This window comes from Microcaecilia unicolor, chromosome 2 (genome assembly GCF_901765095.1).
Source record: "Microcaecilia unicolor chromosome 2, aMicUni1.1, whole genome shotgun sequence".
NCBI classification, from domain to species: domain Eukaryota; kingdom Metazoa; phylum Chordata; class Amphibia; order Gymnophiona; family Siphonopidae; genus Microcaecilia; species Microcaecilia unicolor.
The window spans coordinates 273,930,292-273,954,048 of NC_044032.1; positions in this window are offsets into that span (position 1 = coordinate 273,930,292).

A 23,757-nucleotide genomic window follows, 5' to 3' on the forward strand; every position below is an offset into this window, starting at 1 on the left:
CTAGTAGGAAATGTAGTAAAATAAGAAAGCATATCAGAGGTAGGCTAAAGTGGGAAGCTGTAATGAGAAAAAGCACAGCCTCACCTTTGTGCACCATGCCTCCCTTCATCCTCTTGATACTACAAGGTTTACCAAGTAGGACATTTGCACAGAACTCTTTCAGTACTACACCACAGCTGGCTGTGAACTGTTCCCAGGGGCAGGGTGGACAGTAAAGGCACTGAACAAAAATGGAGCAGCAGCTGCATGTTGAAGTTTGCTCTTGCTGTTGTTCTTGTATGTCAATTTGGGACATTACATGAACTGAAAGATTTAGCTATGGTAGTTTATGGAATTATTTTACTGCAAATGCCAGAAATTATTCATTGTCTGCAGGTTCTCTCTCCGTTTAGGCTCCTGCTCTTCCTGTGACATCTGTGAGCAGGTCCTTTGCCAGGCTAACTAGCGCCCTAGGTAGTACTAGGCTGTCTTGCCCCTTCCTGGTTGCAAACCAGCCTGATCAGAGTTGATTTCCTGCCAGAGTTTAACTTCTGAGCTCTTATTCACATGAAGGAATCTCTGCAGGAACAATAGTCTACTTGTGCTGTTCTTGGCAAAGTGTGGTTACAAAGCTTCAACAGCCAACATAAACCATTCCCATGTAAATCTTTTACCAGTAGACTCCCAATTCTTAATCCAACTGTCCTTTAATGTAGTATTCATAGAGTATTCATAGCAAACAAAGAAAATCAACTGACAGTTCAGTTGCTTGGAAAGAATTGTTGCCTTCTGCGAACAGAATCTGTATCTAGCTACCTCAGAGTCAAGAAGATGGCCAGAACCTCAGCCCAGCTGAGAGGAAAAGCTGTAACACTCAAAGGGGAATAAATGTAGTGTAGAATCCTGATGGAATCACAGTAGATTAAGAGAGGGATCAGCCTCTAGAACAGCTGCTGATCACAAAGGTATACTTATACTAGGAAGACTGGGACTCTCTTCTACAGCCCCCAGGGAAGAGAGTGGACTGGCTATGGCCCTGGCCCAGAACTAAGAGCCAATAGGGAATGCGCACAAGGAGTCAATCCCAGGAAACTGCAAACTATAGGGAAAGTAGTCCTTGTACACAGTGTTATCTATCACACAGAGAACACAATTGAATACAAATAGTACTCATACTAAATATATATAACAATGAACCTTGCTTCCATGAATATGGGGGCAGAACACTGATGGTAATCTTTTTCCACCTGACTAATGGGGGGGGGGGGGGGGGGGGGTTGGGGAGCCATAAAATGAAAGAAGTAGAGCTGTTGGCATGACAGCAGTCAGTTTGAGTCTGGGCAAAAAGGCTTGGCTGCTAAGTGTGATGGGTCTTTGTACCAGCAAGCTATCAGCTTGAATTTTGTTCTAATTTCTGAAGAAGAAAAGGCCTATGAGATACTACACTATTGTTTTTTGATAATTTATAAACCTATAACAAAGCTTCTAATTACTAGAAACTCTTTTTGTTGAAAGGAAAAAATAAAACAACCTTGCTGTACTGGGTTCATCTGTCTGGATCTAGCAAGATGTGTGCAAAGGGGTCTAAACGCTCTTCGCTAATGATACAGTTGTATCCACAGCAGCACATAGACGTGTGGTCAGAAAAGAGGTGTTGGTAGTTCTCAACCATTCTCTATCACGAGCTAAGTTTTGGAAGTTGAATAAGAAGCTTAGAAGCAGAGGCATAGCCAGGTTTTGATCTCAGGGGGAGCAGACTTTGATAAAATAGGCGCCAGCTGGTGTCAGCTACACAGCAGTGTCTGTGTGGTTGCTCAGGGGCTGTAGCGGGCACTGATTAATACAGGCTGTCTCTGTTGTGACCTGCCTACAAGGAAACAGTAAGTTTCATCAGGAGGCAGGACGCAGAAGAGATCCCTGGACTGGCCAGAGAAGGCAACTTGTCTTCTTAACTACAAAGTAAAAATATTCAAATTGTGACCATCACCTCAGGAATAGCACACACATTCCTTCCACTGCTAGACACCTTGTTTAAATCAGATGGGCTTTTGTTTGTGTGGTGACTCTACAGGATGTGAAGAACACTAGTCTTGAGCGTTTTTATTTTGGGTGACAAGAGCCACCAAAGGTGGCCCTTGCCCCAGAGCCTACTTTCAACTAGGGATAGACACTTTGTGAAATAACACAAACCCCTGCAAAAAGACACCCAAAACTTATACTGAAAACTTACCACACCATATCAGCCCTATCACCTATGAAAAGACGATGCTATAAATATTACAGTGGGACCTAGAGAAGTGTTTCCCTAGGTGGTCCTGGAGTATCCCCTTGTCATTCAGGTTTTCAGACTATCCACAATGAATCTGCTTGAAAAAGATTTGCATGTAATGGAGGCAGTATATACAAATCAATGTCATGCGTATCTATTGTGGATATCCTAAAAACCTGACTGGAAGGGGGTACTCCAGGACCAACTTAGGAAACACTGCCCTAGAACACAAAACTTACCACACCATAACAGCCCTAACCCACCTATGAAAAGACAGTGCTATATATATTACACTGGGCTCTGGAGCACCAATTAACCTACTATTGGGGAAATTGGAACAAACTGCACTGTTACACATTCCTACACAGATGCTACATGTTAGCAGAATCCTTCACCTCAGTCACACATGCAGAACATGGACAGACCCTCATCTATATAATATAAACCAATGGTCCATCTAGCCCAGTATCCTGTTTCCAACAGTGGCCAACCCAGGTCACAAGCACCTGGTAGAAACCCAAATTGTGACAATATTCCATGCTACCAATCTAATACAGAATAGGGAGGCACAAAAAAAAAAAAAAAGAAAACACCACCACCACCACCACCAACAAAAATTGAAATAGAGACCCCCCTTCTCTCTGCCCAAGGAAGCCAGACTCTATAAACAGTGCAAGGAAAGCAAGTTTGGTCCAGTGAAGATTAACTCAAAATAACCTGGTCTTTAGCTGGGCCCAGGGGTGTGCTGGTAATTTTATGTTTCAACAATTTTATTGATGAAGGTGATAAAACCGAACAAACCATACAATATCCAAATATACAGCGGTACAAGTTTTGTTCATACATTATCCTGCATTAAACAGTCATCAATAGGTTTTTTTCCCCCTTTTTCCCACCTCTCCCCCCCCTTCCTTCCCCTTGTTATTCCGGGATGTCTCTACCCTTTTGAGCCCTCCCTCCCTTCCCCCCCCCCCCCCCGGGGGGTCCCCCCCTTCCTTGTTTCCCGGTCCATCAAATGGGTTGTTAACACAAGTCAATTTGTCACTAGCCTTTTCGTTATCCTTTATCACAAATCAAACCCCCTCTTTGCCTCCCTCCCCCCCCCCAACCTTCCTCCCCCCCTTTCCCCCCCACCTCCTCGACTCAGTGCGTCCTAGGCGCATGGACAATCTCGACTCCCCCCCCCCAGGGCGTGTAAGTCCCAGACTTCCGAAGCTACAGCATATCCCCAGTTTCATCTCCGCCGTTATCCTGAAAGAGAGTTCAACACAAGGCTGCGGGCTCTGTGAGGCAGGGACTGGATATACCTATCCCATATTTCCAGGAATAACTTCCGTCGCTTAAATGTCAAACGAGCATATTGCAATTCCAGCAAAAGCAAGCCATGTAACCTGTTCCTCCATTGCCAATATGATGGGGCTTGGTCGCTGGTCCACACACCCAGCACTACCCGTTTCCCCAGCATTCCTGCCTTTCGAAGCAACATTTTAAAATGCTTATCCTGGGGCCCAAAATCCTCATATTTATCTAACACAAACCCTGTTGCTGATCTATTCAGAGGCCTACCTCCTAAACCCTCCAAGTATGCTGTCACCTCATTCCAGAAAGCCTGAGTATGGATGCACTCCCAAAATGCATGTAGAAAGGAATTTATACCCATCTTACATTTTGGACAAGTCGGGGAGTCTACCCCTCCTATTTTAAAGAGTCGGTCCTGTGTTAGATATGCTCTGTGCAGCACCCGGAAATTACATTCCCGGAGCTCTGCACTGATCGAGCCTGATGGGATACGTCCCACCAATCGAACCATATCCAATGATGTGGCTGGTATGCCCAACTCCCGACTCCACCTATTTTGCAGTTCACTTTTATCTTGCCTTGGCTGTATCACTTCTAATGCTGCCTTTAAATTAGACACCGATATTCCCCGGTCCTGAATGGGTTCATAGAAATCTAGTATCTTCTGTCGTATGGAGAATTGCAGATTTCCTGTATCAAAATTGTTAATATAATGTTGCACTTGCCTATATGCGAACAGATCTCTATATTCTACTTTCTCCGAAGCCAACAATACCTCCCAGGTTTGTAATCGTCCTTCGGCATCTAACAGGTCCTTAACATACCGTATCCCAGTCTTCTCCCAACGTTTAAAAGATATATTATCATTGCCCGGAAGGAATTCCCTATTTCCAACCAAAGGAATGTGATCTGTTTGTTGTGGATTCCCTCCAAGCAAGGTCACCAGGTATATCCATGCTGCCCTGATCGTCTGCACCAGAACATTCCCTCTCAATTCTACCGGGATTTTCACAGTAGGGCAGTGAATCACTGAGAAAATACTCCATTTGCCCAGCACTGCTTGTTCCATATGTATAGGTGTATAAATTTGTTCCCCCAATACCCAGTCTCCCAGATGTCGTAGCAAACAGGCCCAATTATATGTTTGTATGTCTGGTAGGCCCAAACCTCCTTGTCGCCATGTCCCTGTCAAATGTCTGAACAAAGTTCTTGGTTTCTTCCCCTGCCAGCAGAATCTGGAGATCAGCCTATGCAAAGCCTTGATATTTTTCTTCAAAAGTCTGATCGGTAATATTTGTAAGGTATACAGCCATTTAGGAAATAAAATCATACGGAATAGCTGAATTCGGCCACTCAAAGAGATCGGGAGTAACTTCCACCGAGACAGGCTCTGCTCGCTGTATTCCAACAAATGTGAGACATTTAGATCGTGGATCAGGAAAGTCTTATAAGGGAGTTTAATGCCCAAATATCTAAAATATCTTGAGGCCCAGTTCAAGGGAAACGGTCCCACCCATCTTCGCCGCATCGAGGGAATCGTTGGTAAAGCCAGGGATTTATCAAGGTTTAATTTAAATCCCGAGAAATCCCCAAATTCAGCGATGCTATCCATCAAAGCTGGTAAAGATCGCTCTGGCTCTGTCAGGTGGACTAGGAGATCATCAGCAAAAGCTGAAATCTTAAACTCTTGTCTACCCACCGCCACCCCCGTAATATCCGGGTTTGACATTATTTCTCTTATCAGGGGGTCGATGCTTAAGACAAATAGCAAAGGCGACAATGGACAGCCTTGCCTCGTTCCCCGTTGAATATTGATGGGCTCTGAGGTTACTCCATTTACCCAAACCGTTGCTCTTGGAGCTTCGTATAAGGCCCGCACTGCTTTGACCCAGAATCCATCAAACCCATAACTCTCTAAAACCGAAAATAGGAAATCCCAGTTGACCCTATCAAACGCCTTCTCCGCATCAAAACTTATGAGAAGAGAAGGCGCTTCGTTCCTCTCCACCCACATCATAGAAGCAATTATTTTTCTCATATTCTTTGCTATAGTCCGACCTCTCACAAAACCCACCTGGCTCTCTTCCACCAAGGACGGTAATATCACCGCCAATCTGTTAGCCAGAATTTTAGCAAACATCTTGGCTTCCACGTTTAGTAGAGAGATCGGTCTATAGGACGACGGGTGTTGTGGATCCCGGCCTGGCTTCAGTAGCACTACCATCTGAACTGCTCTTAATGTAGCTGATAACTCTCCCTTCTCCACAAATTTATTGTAAAGGGCTGTCAGAGCGGGCACTATCTGAGGACCCAGTATTTTATAGAATTCATAGCGAAAGCCGTCTGGTCCTGGAGCCTTGAATAAAGACCCCTGTTGTATCACTCTATGTACTTCATCTTCTGTAATTTCTTGGTTTAGCCCCGACTTTTGTACGATCGTTAAAGATGGTAGATCCCTCCCCTCCAAGTACAGTTTACCTTCTAGCTCATCTGTTTGTGGGTTGGAATACAACTCCCGATAGTAATGGCGAAAAGTGGCTGCTATTTCTTTATCCGATCTCACCAAATCTCCCTCCGGGTTTTTAAGTTGTAATATCTTTTGTTTCCCTTGTTTGCGTTTAAGCAAGCCAGCTAACATCTTCCCCTGTTTGTTGCCATGCAGATAAAGTTGGTATTTATAGTACTGTAAGGATTTCATTGCTCGGGTGTGCAGCAAGCTGTTTAAAGCCGACTGCAACGCCAGAACCTGTTCTCTATTTTCTATCGTAGGTTGAGTTCCCCAATACCTGCGAGCCTCTCTGATCTGCTGTTCTAACCGAATAATCTCTTTATCCCTCATTTTTTTCTTATGACTCGTGTAGGCTATAATTACCCCCCTTAAAACCGCCTTCGCTGTTTCCCAGAATAACACTGGGTCTATCCTGTGTGCTGCGTTATTATTTTGAAAATCCAACCATTGCTTGGCAATATGTTCCCGAAATTTGTTATCATGCATTAAATATGTGGGGAACCGCCAGGCAAATTGAGGACCCCCCTGGGTCTGCATCGTCCACCACACATAAGCGTGGTCGGATACTCCATAAGAGCCTATGCCCGCCTCCCGGACCATGGAAAAAAGATCTCTAGACAATAACCAGTAGTCAATCCTCGCTTGAGATGAGTGAGCCCTTGATATATGTGTGTAATCTCGTTCATCAGAATGTAACAATCTCCACACGTCAATTAAGTCCAGAGATTCACAGAGCATAGATATACCTCTTGCTCTCACTCCTTTCTCAGCTCTACGGCCTGTTGATGTATCCAGGTTGGGGTCGTGAACCGTGTTGAAGTCTCCTCCCATAACTACTGGAACACCCTCATGTTTGCTAATTGCATGGACCAGCGACCGAAAGAAGGCCCCGTCATAAACATTCGGGGCATAGACATTTGCAAGTAACAATTCCTGTTGGTTGATCTTAATTTTCGCTATGATAAATCTACCATCTCCCGCCCGCCAGCAGCCCTGTGGTTGGATCTCCAAGGTCTTCCTAAAAAGTATTAACATTCCTGCTTTCCGGTTTTGGGCTGGCGCTTCTAGTATCTGGCCCACCCACCATCTCTTAAATTTGGCATGTTCCACCGATGACAGGTGGGTCTCCTGGAGAAACACTATATCGGCCTTTTGTCTATTCAAAAGCTGTAAAATTTTTTGCCGTTTAATCGGGGACGTAACCCCTCCCACATTCCATGATATAAATTTTAGTGGTCTCATCCCTTTTCCTCTGAGCCTTTCTCTCTTAGGTACTTCATCTTATCTGTTGTGGGAGGGGTCAGCCCAGCCTCTAACCCCACCCTGGAACTCTTATTAATAGATCTCATCGCCCTGGGGGGTTGAAAGACCCCCTGTTTTTGCTTGTATCTCAGTGTGTGACCGCACAGAGTCGAAGTCAGCCCTGTCTTCCACCCTCCCCCCCTTCCCACCCACTGACACCCTCCCTCTAGCCCTCTATCTAACTCCTCACCCTCCCCTCCCAACCCCTCCCTCCCCTGCCCTCCCCCTCTAGTATCCCATGTAATCTTATACATCCTCTTGCGAGGACTGCCCGTCCACAGCCTACCTGTGACGGGCTACTCCTAGTAGATCACCTCAAGAGTGAGACTCCTCCCCTCCCTTCCAAAGCAGCCAATCTATCTCCTTCCTAGCTCAATCCCCGTTCTAGTAACTTCCTTGATTACCCATGGTTCTCTCATATGCATAATAACAGCTTCAACATGAATTATATTTGACACTAAAGCAACGTAGCCCATGTTCTTTCTATTAACCTCCTTGATTACCCCGTGTTCTACTCATACATATAACGGTTCTAACATGAATTATATTTAACGCTAAGGCATCGTAGCCCATGTTTCCTATTACCTCCTTAATCACCCCTGTTCTACTCATACCTATAATAACTGTTCCAACATGAATTATATTTAACTCTAAAGCAATGTAACCCATTTTCTTTCCAAAAGAAACAGCCCCTTAAACAGCCTTCAATCAACTTTCTTTGCTTGTTTTGTTTGTTTTGCCAGCAACTGAAAACAACAATGCTTAACTTCGGGAATAACCACTTATTCTTAAACACGTAACCTCTCCCTCCAGTATCCCCCAAGCCCTCTTGAATTATTACATTCCACCCCTCTTATTATCAGTTCGTTATTGCCTCTAGAGGTATACCCTTTATTAAAGATGAACCATTAATAAGACAGTATTCATAGTTTATGACGAAACAGGATAAATCAGTTGTAACTGGTATGTCCCAAATGTTAATCTGCTCATTAGCTGATTATCCATTACAAGAGATGGCCACTGAAATGCATAAGTGTGAGGGTCCATGTTGACAGTATCTTACCCAATCTCCTCTTTCTGATTGCATATGAGCCATCAAAACACAGGTCAGATCAGGTCTGGCGCAGGTCGAGGTGTCTGTGTATTGTGGTTGTATTGGTCAGATCATTGTTCCACAGAAAGCAATATCCTTTGATCCCGAAGAGCAGACTGCCATTCTGTGTGAAAGCAGCCCAAAAGGAGAACTGTCTTTTTTACAGGCATCTCAGTCTCTGACAGGTAATCGTGTTTTCATAGGCAACATAATGGATTTGTTGTTGGGTTTGAAAGATGATGTTTAGTCTGCATCCAATTAAGACCAAGCCATCCCAATTATAACCGTCAACTCCTTGTCTCACCATATCGATTTATCTCTTCTTACTCCTCTCTCCCTGTTTGTCTAATTCAGTGTGCTTGTTGTAGCTGTGGCAGCTGGTTCAAGTATTCTTTAGCTGCCTCCGGAGTTTCGAAAAAAGTTGCTTTGCCGTCGGAGAATACCTTCAGACGGGCAGGGTATAGCAATGCAAATTGAATCTGCCTCTTGTGCATGGCCGAACAGATCTGCGAATATGCCCGTCGAAGGAGTGAGACTCTCACCGAGAAGTCTTGAAAGCAAAGGATCGACCTATTTTCATATGTTAGGGATCCTTTTACTCTGATTGCTCTGAGAATGTCCACTTTGTGAACATAATTAAGAAGTTTAATTATGACGATTCTCGGGCGGGATTCTCCTTGACGTTTGGGTCCTAGCCTGTGTGCCCGCTCAATTCTTAACGGGCCTGCTGTTGATTGTAGATTGAGAGTGTTAGTGAGCCAATCTGAGGACCCAGTAGAAATATCCTAGAAATATCCTCAGTTCTCCTTCCGAAATTGTCTCTGGCAGGCCCACCAGGCGAAGGTTTCCTCTCCGGGATCTATTTTCAATATCGTCTAGCTTAGACTCCAATTCTGCCACTTTAGTTTTTAACGAGTCCTTATCCGCCGTGATCTGTTGCATTTGATCTTCTAAATCGGACACTCTTTGGCACGACATTGCGAATTCTCCCTTTAGGGCCTCCATTTTACCATCCAGTGCTTCCAATTTACCCGTTATCTTATCAAATTTATGATCAAGATTTTGGTTCAGCGCTTGAGTCACTTCCGTTATTATCTCCGCGACCCATGCTGAGCTCACCAAACTAGGGCCTCCGCTCTCTATCTCCGCCATTTTGGAGGTTTCCAGTGCTTTTTGTTTCTCTCCTTGTTTCCGCGCTGTTTTCGCTGCCATTGAAGTTGAGGTCGCCCCGCCGATCACCGTGTCTCCAGCGCGGGCTTGTATCTTCTTCAGATTATAAAGGTCGGAATTTGCAGCTTTGTAGCGGCTGTTTGGTCGGTCAGGGCCTAGGAGCTCTTCTCACCCATGTTTGCTTTTCACCGTGGCATCACGTGACCTCTCGCTGGTAATTTTTTAACAACAGGTTCTTTCTCCGGACGTAGCCAGCTCTGCAGTTGGAAGGGCCAGGGGTGGCCGGGGGGGGGGGGGGGGGGGGGGGAGCAACACTTGCCTCTCTCTCCTCCCTCCCTTTGTGCGGGCACACTAGGCATACCTTTGCTGGCAGCTACCACTCCCAACATCTTGCTCTGAGCAGCATGCTGGAACTTCTCTCACATGCTCGAGAAGTCTCAGCCTGCTGCCCTGAGCTGGAAACAAGGAGCGGGGAGCAGCAGTAGTCTATTTACTTGGCTGGCAGGGCTCAGCATCCCCACCAGCAAAGTAAAAGAGAATTCAGCAGGGGGCCCAAGTCCACATTTTGGGAGCCAGTTGTTAAAGTAGCCATGGAGGGCCTTACTTTAACAACTGGCTCCCAAAATTCTTAAAAACTTAACAACCGGCTCTTGCAAGCCTATGAGAGCCTGCTTTAGCACACCACTGGCTGGGTCCTAGTATTACCACATTAAAAATGCGACCATACCATGCCTCTGTGGCTATGTTCCACTAATGTTAAACGATTAACTGGATTTCTTGAAAGGACTACATAAATGTAGGATGCATGACTAGGGACACAAACAAACACTTATTTATTCAATATCTCAATTCCTCATGTACAGCCACAAAACAACTTTTTAGGGTGGATAGTATTCCTATTATCATAAACCAAATAGAGGTAAGAACTTTTAGTTTTGGCACAGGATAAATCATCACAAGAACAAAATATAAGAAAACCAATGGACTTCATTAAGGGCTTATAGCCCATTTATGTTTAAGCAAAAGAGATCTGCATGAAACAAAATATTTAATTTTATTTTGACTTATAAAACCACTTGCCCCTGAAACATGTCCAAAACAGAATAATCCATTTGTGTACCTAAAAGGTAAACTACAAAACAGATGAAGATGTGATTCCATGTGCTCCAATGAAAGGAGAGTTTAATTCCACTTCCATTTAATTTCAATATATTCTATCATCTTTATAACACCAGGCTTCCCAAGGCAGATTACAACAACAGTTAAGGTGAACCCATCAAAAAACAGGATATCCTCACTGAAACCTGGACATCTGTATTGTATAGAAGAACAGTGAAGAAAAATCAAACTACAGAGTTTATAATTGTGGTTTCTACCAGCTACAATAATTTTTGAAGCTGTTTTAGTGATATTCAATTGTTACTACTTTTCTCCTCCCGCATTTAAGGCACTGCCTATCCAACTGAAACAGCTTTAGACTTGTTATAGATAAAGAACTACGTAGATGCAGCAGCTCATATGTTTGCTTGCTTTGTTTCGCGTGAACAGCACTGACGGCTGCGCGGGGGAGTGGAAACAAATTAATCAAACTGTCTGGCTTCCATGCTTACAGTGGACTAGATGGCTCCAGTGGCATAGCAAGGGTGGGGCGGTGGGGGCGGTCCGCCCCAGGTGTCCGCGGGTGGGGGGTGCTCCGTTGCGTCTCTTCTCCTGCCACCGCCTGCTTTTTTCTTTTTTTTAAATCCGTGCAGCCACGCAGGCAGCGCTTCGCGTCTGCCCTGCGTGTGCTGTGAAAGAAGTAAATCGCCTGCGCTGGCGTCTGGCCTTCCCTCGATGTCCCGCCCTCTTGTGAGGTAACTTCCTATTTCCTCGAGGGCGGGACATCGAGGGAAGGCCCGATGCCAGCGCTGGCGATTTACTTCTTTCACAGCACACGCAGGGCAGACGCGAAGCGCTGCCTGCATGGCTGCACGGATTAAAAAAAGAAAAAGGCAGGCGGTGGCAGGAGAAGAGGGCTCTGTGGCTCTCAATGGAGGGGGGACGGGACTGGGTCAGGGGGGGAGCTCAGAGGGGAGAAGGGGATTGGAGAGGGGTGGGGGAGTTCAGAGGAGGGGTGCTCAGAGGGGAGAATGGGGATTGGGGAGGGGTGGGGGTGCTCAGAGGGGATTGGGGAGGGTGGGGGAGCTCAGAAGGGTACTCAGAGGGGAGAAGGGGATTGGGGAGGGGTGCTCAGAGGTGAGAAGGGGATTGGGGAGGGTGGGGTGCTCGGGGAGAATGGGGATTGGGGAGGGTGGGGGAGCTCAGAAGGGTACTCAGAGGGGAGAAGGGGATTGGGGAGGGGTGCTCAGAGGTGAGAAGGGGATTGGGGAGGGTGGGGGTGCTCAGAGGGGAGAATGGGGATTGGGAAGGGTGGGGGAGCTCAGAAGGGTACTCAGAGGTGAGAAGGGGATTGGGGAGGGGTGGGGGAGTTCAGAGGAGGGATGCTCAGAGGTGAGAAGGAGATTGGGGAGAGTGGGGGTGCTCAGAGGGGAGAATGGGGATTGGGGAGGGGTGGGGGTGCTCAGAGGGGATAAGGGGACTGGGGAGGGAAGTGCTCATGGGAGAAGGGGGTCTGAAACTGGAACTGGGGGCTGAAAAGGGGCAGGGGCTGAAACTATGGGGACTGGTGGGATAGTGGGGCTGAAAAGGGTGGCAGGTGGGAGATGTGGGCTGGAACTGGAACTGGAATTAGGTGCAGGTGGAAAGAGGGGGCTGAAAAGAGGGGGCAGAGAGAGGGGACAGACCATGGATAGAAGGGGGGGGGGAGCATGAGGGAGGGCAGACCCTGGATGGATGGGAGAGGGAGGGCAGACGGATCGAAGGGGCAGAGAGAAAGGGCAGATGGTGGGTGGAAGGGGGAGCGAGAAAGAGGGCAGATGGTGGATGGAAGGGGCGGAGAGAGAGGGCAGACACTGGATGGAAGGGACATTAGAGAGGGCAGACACTGGATTTCAGAGAAAGAACGAAGACAGATGCTGGATGGAAGGAAAACAGTGAAAAGAAGATGAGGAAAGCAGAAACCAGAGACAACAAACTATATACAGTGGGGGAAATAAGTATTTGATCCCTTGCTGATTTTGTAAGTTTGCCCACTGACAAAGACATGAGCAGCCCATAATTGAAGGGTAGGTTATTGGTAACAGTGAGAGATAGCACATCACAAATTAAATCCGGAAAATCACATTGTGGAAAGTATATGAATTTATTTGCATTCTGCAGAGGGAAATAAGTATTTGATCCCTCTGGCAAACAGACCTAATACTTGGTGGCAAAACCCTTGTTGGCAAGCACAGCGGTCAGACGTCTTCTGTAGTTGATGATGAGGTTTGCACACATGTCAGGAGGAATTTGGTCCACTCCTCTTTGCAGATCATCTCTAAATCATTAAGAGTTCTGGGCTGTCGCTTGGCAACTCGCAGCTTCAGCTCCCTCCATAAGTTTTTCAATGGGATTAAGGTCTGGTGACTGGCTAGGCCACTCCATGACCCTAATGTGCTTCTTCCTGAGCCACTCCTTTGTTGCCTTGGCTGTATGTTTTGGGTCATTGTCGTGCTGGAAGACCCAGCCACGACCCATTTTTAAGGCCCTGGCGGAGGGAAGGAGGTTGTCACTCAGAATTGTACGGTACATGGCCCCATCCATTCTCCCATTGATGCGGTGAAGTAGTCCTGTGCCCTTAGCAGAGAAACACCCCCAAAACATAACATTTCCACCTCCATGCTTGACAGTGGGGACGGTGTTCTTTGGGTCATAGGCAGCATTTCTCTTCCTCCAAACACGGCGAGTTGAGTTCATGCCAAAGAGCTCAATTTTTGTCTCATCTGACCACAGCACCTTCTCCCAATCACTCTCGGCATCATCCAGGTGTTCACTGGCAAACTTCAGACGGGCCGTCACATGTGCCTTCCGGAGCAGGGGGACCTTGCGGGCACTGCAGGATTGCAATCCGTTATGTCGTAATGTGTTACCAATGGTTTTCGTGGTGACAGTGGTCCCAGCTGCCTTGAGATCATTGACAAGTTCCCCCCTTGTAGTTGTAGGCTGATTTCTAACCTTCCTCATGATCAAGGATACCCCACGAGGTGAGATTTTGCGTGGAGCCCCAGATCTTTGTCGATTGACAGTCATTTTGTACTTCTTCCATTTTCTTACTATGGCACCAACAGTTGTCTCCTTCTCGCCCAGCGTCTTACTGATGGTTTTGTAGCCCATTCCAGCCTTGTGCAGGTGTATGATCTTGTCCCTGACATCCTTAGACAGCTTCTTGCTCTTGGCCATTTTGTAGAGGTTAGAGTCTGACTGATTCACTGAGTCTGTGGACAGGTGTCTTTCATACAGGTGACCATTGCCGACAGCTGTCTGTCATGCAGGTAACGAGTTGATTTGGAGCATCTACCTGGTCTGTAGGGGCCAGATCTCTTACTGGTTGGTGGGGGATCAAATACTTATTTCCCTCTGCAGAATGCAAATAAATTCATATACTTTCCACAATGTGATTTTCCGGATTAAATTTGTGATGTGCTATCTCTCACTGTTACCAATAACCTACCCTTCAATTATGGACTGCTCATGTCTTTGTCAGTGGGCAAACTTACAAAATCAGCAAGGGATCAAATACTTATTTCCCCCACTGTATATATTTTTTATTTTTTTGCTTTAGGGTATAGTATTGTATCTGTGTTTATGTGTTAATAAATGTTTATAAATAGAACATATAAATAAGGTAATCATTTTATTGGACTAATTTTTAATACATTTTGACTTAACTTTCAGAGAACAAAACCCCCTTCCTCAGGTCAGGATAGGATACTATAACAGCACTATACTGTATTGACCTGAGGAAGGAGGTTTTGGCCTCTGAAAGCTAAATGTATTAGTCCAATAAAATGGTATTTTATTTTCTATATTTGTTTTATTTCTATTTGTTAATTTGTTAAGTGGTGATCGGATTTGTTAGTTTTTTCAAATTTACATCCACTGTCTTTATATTTTATACAGTACTAGGGGGCATTTTCTGTTTCTGTGGTGTTGCATTGTATGCAGAGTCTGGCATTGGGGGTTCAGTTTAATTTTTGTCTAAATAGAAAGTTTATGATTACTTATTCTATAGTGGATTAGGGTGTATCTGTGTTTGTGAAAAAGACATGGCTTTCGGTTGGCATTGACTGTGCAGGATCGACGATCTGTACTAATCTGTCTGTTTTCGTTTTACAATAAGTGAATTGATGTTCTGGTGCTCACTGAAGCGTTTAAGATGCTTGTGTGACTTGTAGAAATGACTGCTTATGGTATGGTAAAATTGTGCTATAGGTCCTGAGTGTTTTGTATTCTCGGTATGCCTAGTACTGGATTTGGGGGGGGAGTGTTAAAAAATGACCGGTCCCGGGTGTCAACTACCTTAGCTACGCCACTAGATGGCTCACTTCCATTCCTGTCTATTAAACCAATTGGGCAGCTTGTTCTCCCTTCTCCACCCCCCCCCCCCCCGTCCCCCCCTGTTGTGTCTTACACCTTTCGCCTTCTATTCAGCTCGCTTTCTCCCGTCTGCATGGTCATTTTGACTGCCCTGAAGTGTTCTTCTTCTCCCTCCGGCACTGCCGGTAATTGACACAGTCAGCCTTTACCAGCGTCGGGGCCTTTCCTCAGGCACATCCTGCCTACTCTAATGCAACTTCCTGTTTTCCGCAGAGGTGGGATGTGCCTGAGGAAAGGCCCTGACGTTGGCAAAGGGGTGGCTGACTGTGTCAATCACCGGCGGTGCCGGAAGGAGAAGACTTCAGGGCAGTAAAAATGACTATGCAGGACATCAGAAGCATAAGGAAGCCTTTTGCGAGAAGAAGAGGACCTCGGCTGGCGGGGGTTGGGGTCCCCTGCCAGCAAAGGTAGGCAACGGCGGGTTGGCGGTGGGAGGGAGGTCGAGAGGGTCGTCGGCAGGGGGGGCAAGGTTGGTGGCGGCGGCGGGGTTGGCAATGGAGGGGGGTCAGGGGCGCCAGGGGGGGGGCTAAAATGTGCCTTCTTACCTCGGGCTCTGGATTCCCCTCCCACCGAAGTCTGGCTATGCCCCTGATAAGCGCTCATTATTTTTTAAGTGCTGTTAAGACTGCTGCTTAGCTTGTTAAGCCAATAAGTTAATGCGCATACTTATAGAATATGCCTGGATTTCTGCGTGGATCTCTAGGTACGCTATATAGAATCTGGCAGATAGCACCTAAATACTGTAGCACACAACTATATAGGGGACATGCCAATGAGCATGTCAGGGGCATGTCTTGCAGTTACGTGCATCAGTTATAGAATATTATCACTTAACTTTAGGCGTATTCTAATTATCACACACAAATCTACGAGCGGTATTTAGATTACACTTAGGTGTAGTTCATGAGTCAGTAAAAGAAGATCTCTTTGGCCAGGCCAAGCAAGTTCAGGAAGACATGAAACAGCTCCAAGAGTTTAGAGCAGTCTCAGTCAAAGATAACTTAGCCTTCCACAGTCAGATTTAGCCGATAGAAAATTTCAACAAGCGTTTAAATCTCTGCCTCTTTTAATTTTCTTAAAACTACCTTTGGCCTTGTTTAAGAGATTTATTTCAGGTAGTGGATATGAAAACGGTAATGGAATAAACACAGAGGAATCCTGTTTAGAAGGAATGGATTTACGGAATCATAGCGGAGGTTGGGTGGCAACGCCGGTAATTGGGAAGCAAACCAGTGCTGGGCAGACTTTTATGGTCTACGCTCTGATCATAACTGAATAGATATGGATGGGCTGGAGTGTAAATTTTAAGGGGCTTCGATGTTAGCTTCAGAACTTTTAGTACAAGAACAGCGCTAGGCAGACTTCTATGGTCTATGCCCTGAGAATCAAACTCAGGTATACATATAAAGTATCACATACCATGTAAATTGAGTTTATCTTGTTGGGCAGACTGGATGGACTGTTCAAGTCTTTATCTGCCGTCATTTACTTTGTTACTATGTTAAATTTAAAAATGCATCTGGAATCTGTTCCCCCTGTTAGAAAGATATATTATTTGCCAACTAAGAGTCCCCAGGACAAATGGGAATGAGATAGTAGGAGAGAGACAATTATTGATGTGAATAATATATCTGCTATATTGAAACAAAGTTTAGGCAGATGTGAATTTGTAGAGGTTATTTATAGCAGCTATTTGATGTGGTATATTCCATATCTGATGTAGAAAGAGCAGATCCCTACTGCTGGGAAACCCCCTCCACACAAATATCACAAACCAAGTTGTGCCAGCAAGCAGTAGACAGAAGATCTCAAAACAGACAGTATCATGTGATTGGCCATTGTACTGCCATACCCCTGAGGCAGTCCATTAGTGGGCAAAACATGGACCATGTTGGGTGTTCTTATCAATAAAGGATTTCTGAACTACATATTGGCACCTTCTCTTTCTTCAGCTACACTGTCTGCAGATTTGTAGTGCCTCTTTTGTTCGGCTCCTATATTCTATATAATTTCCCTGTTTCTCCGTAAATGTGACAGTCATATAACTCTATTTTAAAACGATATTCACCCAATCTTCTGAATATCAATAAATCCAGCTTCCTGAACAACATCTATGTGTAAGACAGTGAACCTCAGTAGTGCCGCTCAGCAAATATATTTTCCTGCTGAGTCCTATGCCACCCTAGTATTTTACTACTTAATAACTTGTACATTACTTGTGCTGTTAAATGCTTTTTAGTGCTTTTAAATGCTAAGTCATCCAGAAGACATATAGCTCTGGCATATAGGCAAGAGTCTCTCTCCCTTCTCCCCTCGGCTAGCATGCATTTTCCTCAGCAAACATTGTACACGTGTAATCTCTTCCTTTAGTTTTTTTTAGGTAGGGTGTGTCATGCATAGTCATCTTAGATATCCGGAAAATCAGACAGCTTTGTGGTTTTGAAGGACCAGATTTGGGGATGCCCAATTGCTACAAGGTTTTTGTTGTAAAAGGACTGTGGTTCCTGGGTTTGTACCTTAGGACCTGTGGTGTTAGGATATTGTTTTTATCTTTTCTGATTTGTATACATTTCATCTGTAAGATTTCCTGGGAATTCCCAACCTTCTTGAATATGTAAACCACACTGAACTTGATAGGTATGTGTGGGGTATAAACGGCCTGTAATGTAAAATATTGCATGTTTGTCCTTTTTGTATATAATTGTAATAGTTCAGCTTTCCTCTCATATGGTCAGGTCTGCCAGCTAAGCTCCCCAGGCCAGGCACTCAGGGTCAGGGGTCAAAAACAGTAGTTGAGTTGGGTGCAGGCCGAGGCGCCGGGCTAAATCCCGGTAGGCCAAAAGGTACTCTTTCTCTGGGCACTTTTGAGTCCACTCTCATTCAAAAGCACCCAGAAGTCGTTGAGTGAAACTTCAACTGGCTTTACTTAACACAACTTGGAAAACAATTCAAAAACACAAAATGATATGTACAGTCAAGGCATAAAATAATTCCAGGTCAGCTTCAGACGTACTTTCCTCCGCTCACCAAAAAGAAATGCAAATAGTCATTGATCATCTTCAACAGGGTTTTTTCTTGTATTTCTGTCCCATCCCAGATCAGGAATTCCTCAAGCACCAAATGAAAGTCCTGCCAGAAGTGAAGCTCTCTCGCTCCCATTTCGCCTACCTGGGGCTCCTTTTCCCTTGGGCGCTTCTTCTCATTCCCAGGTTGGGAATTCCCCACAGACGCCCGCTGCCTTGCAGCAGGAGCTTCATCCATTGCATATCATAGATTCCCTCCTTCTTAAGTTCAGGACTACCCCTCATTGGGTTTTGGCGGTGGGGGGGGGGGGGGGGGGAGATCGAAAGACCACGTTCTCTTCAAAACCATTCCTTTTATTAACTCCTGGCCCTGCTGGCCCCTCCCAAGTTCACCCACCAGGCTGTCAATCCCAACCCTTGTAGCCTTTAGTGTCTTCTCTGAAAATCCTCCCTCCCATGCAGAGGGGGTTATATTTGTTTTTGTCTTTTTGGAGTTTTGATGCTATGTGACCTTTTCCTTGGAAGAGTTGGGATGTGCTTAGCTTTCCCTTTTTATATGGGTTCTTGCATACTTGTGAAAACTCAATAAATAATTACATTTAATAAATCTATTCATCCATCTAGGTCAGGAACTGTGCTTATAATGTAGGACAGAAAATTTTAAAATATAAAGATTAGAAAATGAAGGAAACCTCTTATCTGCTTCGATTGTATTACATAGTTACTTCGAGAACATTTAGCGTGACTGCCCTGTTGAGCACTGATGACTTCATGAAACCTCATTTCAGAAGGTGATCCATATTACTGAAGCATATTTTTTGTAGTGTAATATTTTATTTGACTTACAACAAAATGCTGATATATGGTTTCTATTAAATGTATTGTCTTTGGCTCATCAGGGTGTAAATTGACTTCAAGGTAATTTTTAATCTATATGTAAATTAGATATGATTATAACAGATGTAATATGAATTTGAGAGTGTACAAAATAAAGGAAAATGCAAAATTTGTAAAAAAAAGGAGAAGATGGCGTTCAACATTTAGAGAGTTAACAGAGAGATGGATTCACACTTTTTAAAGCTTTTAATTCACTTCTTTATAAAAAAATAATTAGCTTTAGATACATTTTGCAGTTTTCCCTGAATTTGCAAAGGTTTGTGTTGAAGTTGAACGAAAGTGCTTAACACACAGCATATTCAACAATTGATCTTTTTTGAGCCTTGGGTATTCCAATAATATAATATGTTATGCAAGTAGGCAAAATAATTAACTTGGTCTTTACTACCCACATAGTGCTATAGAAATGCTAAATAGTAGTAGTAGTAGATGCCAGCATTTGACAGGTGTAAAGATGTCTTTTATTAAGGCTCCTTATATCTCTTTCAGTAAGGTCTGGGAGAAAATGGGTGGCAATTCTGGAGGGCCTTGAAGATTTAATTCTCAAATCTAGAGTTGCTAAGTGCTAGAGCTTACCCCATACAGTATGTTCAGAAGGAAAAGCCTCAGATTCAACTTCGGGCATGCATAAAAACCCTCTGAATTTACAAAAAACACAAAATGGAGGTGCAAAACCCCTCAAAATATTTTTAATCTGTTTTTAAATATTTTAAAATCTGTAGACGTAACTTCAGTGTTCTGGTGATCTGCATATTGGTCCTCCTGAAGTTGAATCTGAGGCTTTTCCTTCTTTGCTCCTCATGCTATTACGTTGTAAGTTTACACATTTTGAAGATGGGGACTTGAAGACTTAACTTAGTAGGAGCTTATGATAGAGACACCCATATTGGTGTCCTTAACAGTATGGTTTTGTAAACAGGGCCCCTAGATTGAAGGCCTACAACTGCAGTATTTTGCCTGACTCTGGCAGCTGAGTGTTTGGAGCAGTCTTTCCCTTGTGCATGTTTTAATTCTTTTTTGCTGTCACTACTCTCGCTATTACTGTGAACTGCTCTTTCTGAGCGGGATGCGTCTCAGGCCTGGCTCTCTATTTTTTGCTGGCTTTTCCCTCTCCTGTCTGATGGGGGTCTCTGCTCTCTGTATCCATATTTCTCAGTCCCTCATTTCCTTTGTGTGCTATGGAGTATAGCCTGACGTGTTTCCTATAGTTACCTCTCTTAGTTAATTTTTCCCTTGTGTCCTTAACGAGCACTTAGTGTGTTGATGCTCTAGTCCCCGTGGGGACCCCTCATTTTTTCTTTCTCCCTTCCCTGGGTTTGAGTCAGTTCCAGTTAGGCCGTGAGGCCCGTATGACTGTATTCTGAGCAAGTGGGTTCCCGATAGGCCGTGAGGCCCGCCTGAATGCCATATCTTCCCCTTTCTGGTAGTTCAAGTTGGTTGCGTATGTGTGTGCAGGGCTTGGTAGCCGGGGTAGCTTATAGTACCTGTTCAGTCCATCCTAGGCCTTGGCCTAAAAGCTATACTAGGCATCGGCCTAGGCTCAAGGGCTCATGACCAGCCTGACAGCGGCTCTAGGTGCCAACGCAATCTCCGGCACCTCTAACACCTCCTGGGGAAATGGCTGCAACACAAACAAACAAAAGAAAGAAAACCAAGTACCCTTGAAGGCCCTTCATCCACCCTTTAGCTTCTCTATTATTCCAGAAGTGCCCACACCCGGTACCTCTTACCTTGTGTGACCGCTGGCAATTGTTTTGCTAAGGGTGGCGTGGGTCCTCTTCACTCAAGCTCATCTGTGTGGCGGTTTGGTCAGTTCCATATGGGGTGCCATTGTGATAGCCTTGGGTTCCATGCTTCTTTAGTCCTCTGGGCTGTTACACAACTCTCCCAGCCTTGTAGTTCCCCACCAGTTCAGGTCAAGGGCAGAAAGTTATCCAGTCCAGGTTTTCTTCCTTTATTCCAGCCAACCAGTATTCTATCCAATCCATAGTTCCAACTAGCAGAAATCAATATTTAGCATCTTTGAACTTTGCACTGTTCTCACAAGGGTTGCCCAGTTCAACTTCCAATATTCCAAACAAACTTTTCTCAGCAATCTACCCCTGCCATTATTGAGAGGCTATCATATAAATATTACCCAGCTCTCATAGATGTCATTAAATAACATTTCTAGTCAAAGGCATTTAAAGATCTTTAAAGACATCTATTCCATGATATAGGATCCTTCAGAATTCTCCTAACGCCACCACACAGGCTAATATTGTGAGCCAGGCACTTTTATGGTGGGTAGGTATTCCTCATTTGATCCATCAATTTTAATACCAATTAAATCCAAAAAAATTTTTTTCTTTTTCTTTGTTTTTTTATATCTTAAAACATAAGCACTTAGCTCTATCTGTAGCGTCACTCAAACACCTTCCTTCAAAGGCTTTAGAGAAGTTCATTCATCTCGGAGATCTCATACCGACATGAATTCACGTTTCGCACCTAGTGCTGTGTCAAGGTATATCTCCTCCAATCAACACGGAGAAAGTTCCCCATTTTCTTATCCATATCTTTTGGATATGGATAAGATATGGATAAGAAAATGGGGAACTTTCTCCGTGTTGATTGGAGGAGATATACCTTGACACAGCACTAGGTGCGAAACGTGAATTCATGTCGGTATGAGATCTCCGAGATGAATGAACTTCTCTAAAGCCTTTGAAGGAAGGTGTTTGAGTGACGCTACAGATAGAGCTAAGTGCTTATGTTTTAAGATATAAAAAAACAAAGAAAAAGAAAAAAATTTTATTTGGATTTAATTGGTATTAAAATTGATGGATCAAATGAGGAATACCTACCCACCATAAAAGTGCCTGGCTCACAATATTAGCCTGTGTGGTGGCGTTAGGAGAATTCTGAAGGATCCTATATCATGGAATAGATGTCTTTAAAGATCTTTAAATGCCTTTGACTAGAAATGTTATTTAATGACATCTATGAGAGCTGGGTAATATTTATATGATATACTAATATACCCCCTCTATTGAGATATTTTCACCATATGTTGGATTATTGAGAGGCTGGCAGCTCACCTCCGGGTGCACAGCTCTATCCTCTTGCTGGGAGCTCCCACAGCTGTTTTTTCAGTACCTTGAATTTGCATCAGCAAGCTGCCCATTCCATCTCACCTCCTTCTGCTTCAGGGTTGGAGGCTCCTGCTTCCAGGCAGTCCATGTCCTCTGAGTCAGGAGGAGCTCCTTTCCCTCCTTCTGGTTTCTTCTTCCTTTTACTCAGCATTGTCTGTTTTTCTGCTAGGCAGGTCATGTCACCCCCCCACCTAGCTTCCTTGAGAGGAGGCATCACATATTTTGTTTTTCCAAGGGAACTGGGCTTCATCCCTGGGGCTCCCCCATGGTGGCCAAAATGGGTAACTTTGACACTAACCCTTGTCCCTGGGTCTTCCTTCCCTTCCTTAGTTCTAAGGTGAGGAAGTTCTGCACCTAACGGTTGGTTTACATTGAACCAGCTCCCTAGCGGGGATCTTTGGGAGGTTATTTCCTCACATATCCTCCTCCTTCTTCCACTCAGCCTTAAGCCATGTTTTGCCCACTAATGGACTGCCTCAGGGGTATGGCAGTACAATGGCCAATCACATGATACTGTCTGTTTTGAGATCTTCTGTCTACTGCTTGATAGCACAACTTGGTTTGTGATATTTGTGTGGAGGGGGTTTCCCAGCAGTAGGGATCTGCTCTTTCTACATCAGATATGGAATATACCACATCAAAAAGCTGCTATAAATAACCTCTACAAATTCTAAGGTGATGAAGTTCTGCACCTAAGGGTTGGTTTACATTGAACCAGCTCCCTAGAAGGGATCTTTGGGAGGTTATTTCCTCACATATCCTCCTCCTTCTTCCACTCAGCCTTAAGGAGACGTCCCTCTTGCACTTACTGGCTCCTATGGGCTAACACTTTCCCATTCAGCATGTCCTGCCAACCCCTGGACAGATGCAGCCAGGGAAAATTCCCTCCCAATCCATGGGACTGTACTCCGGGTATTCCCCGAGCACCAAACCCCTCCTGCGCTCCTTATCTCTGAATCTGGTGGGAAAAGGGCAATGGGGCACCAGGACCGTGCCTTCCACATCACAAGACTTTTACAACCTGGTACAAAAAAAGGATTCTAAGTAATATTTTTTCATTATCTTTTTAACTGATGGATAGTTAAGTTTTAAACAACGTTCTTTCCAAGCTGTACATAATCTTGATGAAAACTTTCACTTCTCGATATCGCTGAAAAATTTTCCCATCGAGACTTGATTTGTGATTTTCTCCAACAGCATTCTTGTTACACTGTTTACTGTTTGCCTAACCAATACAAGCTACGTGTGAATACCAGTGTACTCCTGTACACTGTATTCTAACACTCCTGAGGCAAGCACTTTTGCACCGAAACACAGCTGCTGTGTCAAGTCATTTTGATGTACCTCCAATAAATTTCATATTGAAGAATTTTTTCAAAAGCCAACCCCTTCTTACCCTACTTTTTGGTTAATCTGCAATGGTCATAGGGATTGCTGTTCCTCCACTTCTTCTGGCTCCGCTGCTCCACAGGAGGACAGCCTGCGCCATATTTCTAAAACTGAGCGGGTGTAACATAGAACGTATAGCCTTAAATTGTCTAAGCCTGAAAAATATATTTTTTTGTTAAGGC